The 8390-nt window shown below is 44.0% G+C and overlaps 1 pseudogene; it reads right to left on the bottom strand.

Annotated features, from left to right (window-relative positions):
* Window positions 1-342: 342 nt before the first annotated feature.
* On the bottom strand, window positions 343-5370 carry LOC120787667 (annotated as a pseudogene).
* Between the last annotated feature and the right edge of the window lie 3020 nt (window positions 5371-8390).

Raw genomic sequence — 8390 nt, 5'->3', positions numbered from 1 at the left:
CAGTAGTTAAAAAAAAAAAAAATCGCTGTTCATAAATGTCAAAGATCTGGTTGAGATCGTTTTGAAAGTGTGTTGCCATAAAAAAGTTTGTCCAACAGGGAGCACTGACAAATTATTTTTCAACTGTAAAATGCTGTGTTCAGTACATATCCTGGTCACATCTCTTCAAACAAATTTTATCATCATATTTACAGGCTGCTATGCTTGTATTAGATGGCTCAGTTCTTCTTGACAGGGTAAGTAGTGAATAGTTCATACTGAGGACTGGTCAACGACTGCTGCTCTGTACTATATTCAATGTGATGACATTGTTATTCAATGATAACCACATTAACACAAAGATAAGTTTAATCTGATTTTATTGCCTCCCGTACATTGTTTTGTTGAGCAACGACAACGAGGCAGTTAAAAAAATACAGTACATTTCACTTAAACATGAAAGCATTATATAGCATACCTATGGCATACAAGAATAACTTTCCTAAAATGTACATCTTTACAAAGTGTTTACAAATAAAAGGTAAAAAAGACAGAAAAGTGCAAAAAAAAGAGTCAATGAAGAAAGACAATCCCCACCAGTGAAAACAGAGGATAAAAATGTACAAAAAAAAACAAAAGACAAAAACATACTTCATATTCCTAACTTGTGTTGGATGCACATTTCCTGATATGAAGGCCATGACTTTGTGCTTTTACACTTTTCACGCGTTTTAGTGATTTGGAACTTGTAATTAGGCAGCGCGTGATAGCAATAGAAATACCATTTCTGAAAATATTTACAGTATCTGATTCAAATTTTTGTGAGTGTTCTTAAATGAAAATAAAACCATCTTTGAATAAATACATTTTACTGTCATTTACAACCCGTCTGTGGCTTGAAGTAATAGTGATAATGGGCAATAACAGAGGGATGCTTTCAAATAAACAGGACACATTTAGTGATCTTTTAAAAGTAAATAAACCGTTTCCGCGAGTGTGCGGTAAATACTGGGTGCGCTTCAAGGGGAGAGAAAACAATGTCAAGTGTTGTATGAACCTTACTGAAGTGACTTTCTGTGACAGTGGATGCAGTATCAGTAGTGTGACGGTTGGGAGTGTCCCATAACGTAAACAAAGTAAACCTACAGTTGACTATCCATTTGAATTTAAAAAAGAAATATACACCAAATACAGTACTGTAGTTTTTTAACTAACTCTCCTTATTGCTCTCCCTCGTGGTCCCTCTTGAAAACAAAGGTTAAACTCAGTATGACTTTAAAAAACAACAAAAAAACAAGCAAACCATCAACCACTTGTGGAGATGCACATTTCATTCGACATCATGGATGTAGAAACATCTCTGATTTGAGCACAGATTCAAAATAAATATGAAGTCCTATGGTTTCTTATAGATTATCTAAAAGATCAGCATTCTCTCTTGATTTTAAAGCACGATACCCTATTGATGACAAAGGTGGTAGGAAGAGTGAAATGAAATGAAGTGAAGTTCGTATAGACTTACTGGTCTAAGTCTTGTTGAACTTAACCTATTGGAACTTGAAATAGCCATGTTTTCTTTACAGTTGCTTCCTTTTTGTTACAATTATTGCTAAAAAGCTGTTAAAAGTGACAAACTAGCCTGAGTAGCACATGTGACAATTGCAAATTTGAACTACTGCTGCTTGTTCAGAACTGTTTGATAGTGTAAGCACAATTAAAAACACTAGCCACCGCCGTGGTTCCCCTCTCCTTTACAGGTTGAAGTAGTGCTGAAAATGCAGTTAAAAATAACCTTAAGAGCAAATTAAACGGAAGACCCCACGATTGACGAGGAACTTCAGGTACTCCGGAGTTAACATCTGCCAAAGATCATCTGATTTTTGAGACTTGCACTTCGGTTTGAAATGTCGGGCAAAGAAAAGATTCAGTGCTTACAGTCGGAAACAGATATCCTGAACTACAGTATCTGTACGACAGTTTATTAGCACAAGTCCTCCTGCAGAATCAATTAATATGATTCCAGTTATTTCTACAAGGCTAAAAGAGTTGCACTTCCTTTGAATATCAAAACCCATTCAGTCATACTGAATACCTTTTAAAACAACTTTCGCTTTGACCACTTCTTGCTAACTTTTCCGCACCAGATCACTACTCTTTGAAACATACATGAGAAGACTGTTTGAACCAGGAAGTGCTAAGGCAGCTAACATGCATGCTTTGATGTGGCATTTGACCATTAATAGTAACCTATCACCTGTTTTATTTTGAAGCCCTGTAACAGAAATTATAGGTATTCACAGAAGTTGTTACAGATATAAATGATATCAAAGAAATGACTTCTGGTCAATGTTGAGATGTCTGTTACCTTTAATAACGTGTAATATTTGTTTTTGTTTGTGGTGTATGATGTATGATGTATTCAATGCAAAGCAGCAGTGCCCCTCTTGTTTCTACATGCTGTATGTTAATGTATATATTTGGCTTTTAGTTGTTGTGTAGCTTCAGGCAAAGCTACTGGAACTCAGACGTTGAAACTTCTCCCTCAGAGACTGGACAATGTTGGGTTGGCTCTGCTGCGGCTCGCTCCACAGGTTTTTCTCCAAATGCTCACGGTCTAGAGACCTCAGCGGGTCACAGGAGCGCACCGGGGTGCACGGCAGACTCTGGGACTGGACAAGAGTCCGATTCTGATTGGAAAGAACCGCTGAGCTGTCATTTCTCCTTTTTTCGCCAACCTGTCGTGCTCCTGTTCGCTCTCGTCCTCTGAGCGGATCTCAACATAGTCATCGTCATCTTCCCCATTGTCCTTGAAGTTGGCCAGGTAGTTCTGGGTGGCGGTGAGTATGCTCGGTGCAGACGCCCGATTCAGCACCACCACCTGTTGACCGTCGTGTAAGGTGAGGTCTGACGGTCTCTGGGTAGGCCGCTCTGGGAGGCTACTCTGTCGGCCAGCTCGGCCCAGACTAGGGCCATGAAGTCTGTCTGTGGATCGATCCATAGTGGGTCTGTCACATTTTAGTTCAGACTGGTTTTTGTTCTCCTGCTGCTGGCTTCCCAGAGAGCTGACCGACTGACAGTGACCGGATGGTGAAGACTTCAGAGGGGGGCGAAGACGGTGTCTCTTAATGGAACTGTACACGTGCTCCTCTTTCTCGCTTGGCGCCGACATGCACCAACTCCACCTCTGGGAAGGCGGGGTGGTCGGTGGAGGAGGGAAAGTTTTGAGAGAAGGGATGAAGCAGGCAGAGGTTAGTCTTCGCTGCGGGGTGGACGACGCTCGAGCATCCCCCACCTTGCTGGCTGAGGAGACAAAGCTGGCCAGCTCTCCGTTGCTGTACGTTGAGTGGAGCCAGTCCTCCTCCAGGGTGGTCTTTGGCATGGATGAGGAGGACGGCAGCCCTGGATGTGTGTGGTGTGGGGTAGCGGAGGTCTGACCAGCAGGGCTAGGAGGATCCTTAAGCATTACCTGGTCATAGAGCTGGGAGTACTCTGCTATTCTTGCACCTGAGGAGGGAACACAGAAGATGTAAAGAAGGTGAGAATACAGTATGTTTGTATTATTCAGTCTTATTCTTAAACCTGCACTGTCTGATTTTTTTGGCAATTTGGGGGCAGCAGAAACAAGCTCTGAACACAACACTGACCTAATATATCGCACTTAGCAAATGGCTTAAATTCTCCACTATATTCACCACCTAATCTCCACCGTTGTCTGTCTGCTGTTTGGTGCTGGGCAGGTAGCATACAATGGGTTTTTCAGAGTTTTTACACTGCATGCTTGGAGCTGCATGTCGCAGCTACAAACAATGCTAATGGTGAGAGTGGTGAAAGTGAACCAAAACAGTAAACCTGTGTAAAGTTTAAATAAGGTTTGTGGCAGAAAAACACAAAAAATATCAAATTTGCGTAGGCATAAAAAGAACGATGTTGTATGATTGTCTCCATTTATATTTCTGATGTGATGTGAGGCTTTATATTACCCTACAAAACAATGATTGCAATAACTTCCATGAAGTGTGAAAGTTTAAATATTTTGAATTTCGGGGGAAAAGAGAGCACTTCTGTCAAATTGGCGCTCAGTATTGGCAGATGTCTCGAGTTTGGGTATCGGAATAGGCATTGGGAAAGAGGGTTAGTGTTGGTCAGATCAATACATCTCTAGTTGTGACTAACAACAATACCAGATTTAGAAACTATCGTTCCGAGTTACCTATGGCTGCTCCCCGTTGTTTCTTCTCCTCTAAGATGGCTGCCAAGTCTTTCTGCTTCTTCTCAGCTCTGGTCCCACTACAAGAGTCTCCAGGGTCCATGCTCCTCATGCGCAGCAACTGGTTGGCTTTCTTGATCTTCTGGCTGTACTGCCGTGCCATCAGGAACACCTTGCTTTTTGTTTTATCCATCAGTTCCAGGGAGAAGTCCACAGACTCACCCAGCAGGAGAAAGGAGGAGGCCAGGGGGGAGTCCAGACCTGCCAGCTCCCCTGGAAACAAATTATGAAGGTCCTTGAGAGGACTCTCTCTCTCAGAGGTGTTTCGTTGAGGAAGCTCCACCAGGTCGTCGTCCTCTAGGCTTTCCTCCAGGTCTCTCCTGATGAGGCCCATACTCTTTAGGTCCTCATAGCTGATGTTGTCATATACATTTTCAATATCGTCTATTGTCAGTTGCTCGGCTGAGGATGATACAGATATGTCGTCACTGGATGATTCGGTATGAATCACTTCCAGGCTCGGTCATTGTCCGGGCTCTGTCTAACCTCTGTAGCCTTCTCCCCTACACTGCTCGCCCTTCGCAGGACTCTGCTCCCGTTTGCTGGAGGGTCAATCTGCACTGCAGGCACCTGTTCGACACGCCAGCTACAGGGACGAGCTGTCCTGGGTGACGAGGCACCCTCTGACCTCTCCAAGGGCACCTCTGGATCTGGTCCACCGGGTTCTGTAGGAACAAACACCTTGTAGATGTCCGATGGTCTGCCCAGATGTTCCTCATTGAATGGTCACTTTCTGTGACTACTACAGAGTGAATAGGGGAGAAAGTCAGCCCGACTGGCTCATGATCTGTTGCAGTGGTCGCCGACTGGAAGACCATAACAAAGCCAGACTAATAATCAAATCACAGTCACCTTATATTTGGTTTCTTGCAGCGGTTTTGTGATTGCAAGTGTCTGTTTTTTTGTCTACCAAGATCCCAGCCAACTCTGTTGGTTGTTTCTAAACTGCTTCTTTCCTCACTCACAGTTCTGCACAGTGGTAATGCGTGCCCTTATTCTGTGTTTTTCTGTATTCCCATAGAAAGAGATGGCGTGAGAGCCAGGAGCGAGAGGATGAGCCGTACATCAAGAAGCCGCCAAACGCCTTTATGCTGTTCAGGAAGAAGCAGAGGCCAAATGTTGTGGCCGAACTGAACATAAGCGACAGCGACAGTAAACGCCATCCTTGGACAGAGGGTAAGGGTCTTTGCTCTGTATGTTTGAGTCACTCAGTGTCACACAAACATCATCACGGTTTAGTAAAAGATTTCAAAGCTTTCTGCAGTAATACAGTGAGCAGTGTATAAGACAATGCTTCTAAAAGTGTTGTCTTGTCACCTTACTGTCACCTCGACAGTCATTTTTGTTCTTTTCTTGAAAGAGAATGTTTTTTAGTTATTTTCACGTGACCAGGGAAGGAATTTTCTGCATTTTATGACAGAAACAAACAGTGGGAGTTTGCATTGCAGGGCCTGCACCTATTAATGTGGATCTGTGTGCATCTGTTAATACGTTTTTTTTATGCTTGTGTTTGTGCACAAGTCAGCCTGTAGTTGCATGTAGTTGTGTGTCGCTCTGTGCACTGACAGTGTGTTGTCCTGTGTCCACAGTGGAAGTCTCTATCAATGGAGGAGCAGGCCAGATATTTTGAAGAAGCTGACAGGGAGAGGCGACTCCATGCTCAGCTCTTCCCTGAGTGGTCCCCCAGGGACAACTATGTATGTACACTATGCTCACACACCTCATACATGTTTGCATCATTGCACTAAATGAGGCCACACGGTGCCAAGAGTTTTGATCAGCTGATATCAGATGGAAAGTCTGACGTGTTTGTTTTGTCGTGTAGGGCAAAAAGAGAAAGAGGATCAGGAGCAAGGTTCCCAAAAGGGCTAAAGGTAAGACAGTATTTCAGAGGGTCACAGTGTGTTTTCATGCCAAATGTGATTAAAAACTAGACGACATGTGACCACATGTGAGATAATACTCGATGCAAGTTTGAGAAGCAGCATCTAGTTTTGAAAGTATTTTATAAAGTTTCAGTGGACTGATCTGTGTTTTTGTGTCTTTGTATTGCAGCGTCTGCATCTGAACCCGAGCAGATCGCACAGCAAGCCAAGAGGCCATGTCTGACACCAGTGCAGACAGCAATGCTGGGGCCTTCCAGCTTGTAGACCCTTTCAATGGCCGGTCCTCACACTCCGACATTCGTGATGGAGCCTCTACCTCACAGACAGGTGCAATGGACGGTCCTCACACTCAGACATTCGTGATGGAGCCTCTACCTCACAGACAGGTGCAATGGACGGTCCTCACACTCAGACATTCGTGATGGAGCCTCTACCTCACAGACAGGTGCAATGGACGGTCCTCACACTCAGACATTCGTGATGGAGCCTCTACCTCACAGACAGGTGCAATGGACGGTCCTCACACTCAGACATTCGTGATGGAGCCTCTACCTCACAGACAGGTGCAATGGACGGTCCTCACACTCAGACATTCGTGATGGAGCCTCTACCTCACAGACAGGTGCAATGGACGGTCCTCACACTCAGACATTCGTGATGGAGCCTCTACCTCACAGACAGGTGCAATGGACGGTCCTCACACTCAGACATTCGTGATGGAGCCTCTACCTCACAGACAGGTGCAATGGACGGTCCTCACACTCAGACATTCGTGATCTACCTCACAGACAGGTGCAATGGACGGTCCTCACACTCAGGTGCAATGGACGGTCCTCACACTCAGGTGCAATGGACGGTCCTCACACTCAGACATTCGTGATGGAGCCTCTATCTCACAGACAGGTGCAATGGACGGTCCTCACACTCAGACATTCGTGATGGAGCCTCTACCTCACAGACAGGTGCAATGGACGGTCCTCACACTCAGACATTCGTGATGGAGCCTCTACCTCACAGACAGGTGCAATGGACGGTCCTCACACTCAGACATTCGTGATGGAGCCTCTACCTCACAGACAAGTGCAATGGACGGTCCTCACACTCAGGTGCAATGGACGGTCCTCACACTCAGACATTCGTGATGGAGCCTCTACCTCACAGACAGGTGCAATGGACGGTCCTCACACTCAGGTGCAATGGACGGTCCTCACACTCAGACATTCGTGATGGAGCCTCTATCTCACAGACAGGTGCAATGGACGGTCCTCACACTCGGACATTCTTGATGGAGCCTTCTACCTCAGACAGTCCGGGTGAAGCTGCCTCACACGGACACTCCAGTGACTGTACCTGAGTATGGCACCTGCATCCTGCCAAAGGTGGAAGAGATGTACTTTATTCACTCCCCATGAACGGCATCCACAGTCTGCGTCACCCCTGCAATTTGAAAAGTCCACCCACTTTTACAGTGTTTTCTTTTTTTTCCCATTTTGTTTATTTGCTTACCTTCTTGTATTGTGATTGATTTCCCTTCAGGCGTATTGCATGACTACTGATGTGTGTTTTAACCACCTCCTGATAAACTGACTGAGCTAATATACCAGCTGATTTTAGCTCTTCACAAGTTTGAGGTACTCATTTCATGCTACTTTATTCTTACTCAACTTCAGTTTGGAGGGAAATATTGTATTTTCTTTTTTTTGTCTTTTTTTTCATTAAACATTAAAACATTTTGTGCTTAAAGCTTCCCAAGTGTGAGAATTTGCTCTGCTCTCTCTTAAATGACAATAAACTGAATACATTTGTGCCGTAGACTGTCTGAAGGTGTCTCTTGGTAGCCTAACGGTGAAGGGCATTTCTCAGCATTTTTACACAATAATGCATAAATAATAATGATCTAATGATAAATCAATCACTGGGGCCATTTTTCTGCACTGAAAACTTTTATTTTTTACACTGTTAAGTACATTTTTCTGATTACATACTTTTACTTATGTAACATTTTCAATGCAGGACTTTTACTTGTAACTGAGTATTCTTACAGCATGGTATTAGTACTTCCTCAACCACTGCAAGTATACCACCAGTAGTTTAAAAAAAAAAAAAAAAAAAAAAAAATTCCAGAGCTGTAAGGACCAATAATTTAAAAGCCTCTCAACCCAAACTACAAAACTACAGCATGCTCTCTTCTTACCTCCTGTTGCCTTGGCGATGCGTTTGAGGTCCCTCTTAAGAACCCTTCTCACTGCCATGGCTCC

Source organism: Xiphias gladius, unplaced genomic scaffold (assembly GCF_016859285.1).
Source record: "Xiphias gladius isolate SHS-SW01 ecotype Sanya breed wild unplaced genomic scaffold, ASM1685928v1 HiC_scaffold_453, whole genome shotgun sequence".
Lineage (NCBI taxonomy): Eukaryota > Metazoa > Chordata > Actinopteri > Istiophoriformes > Xiphiidae > Xiphias > Xiphias gladius.
Note: the sequence above shows the minus strand (reverse complement) of the source record. Positions and strands in the feature narration are given on the sequence as shown.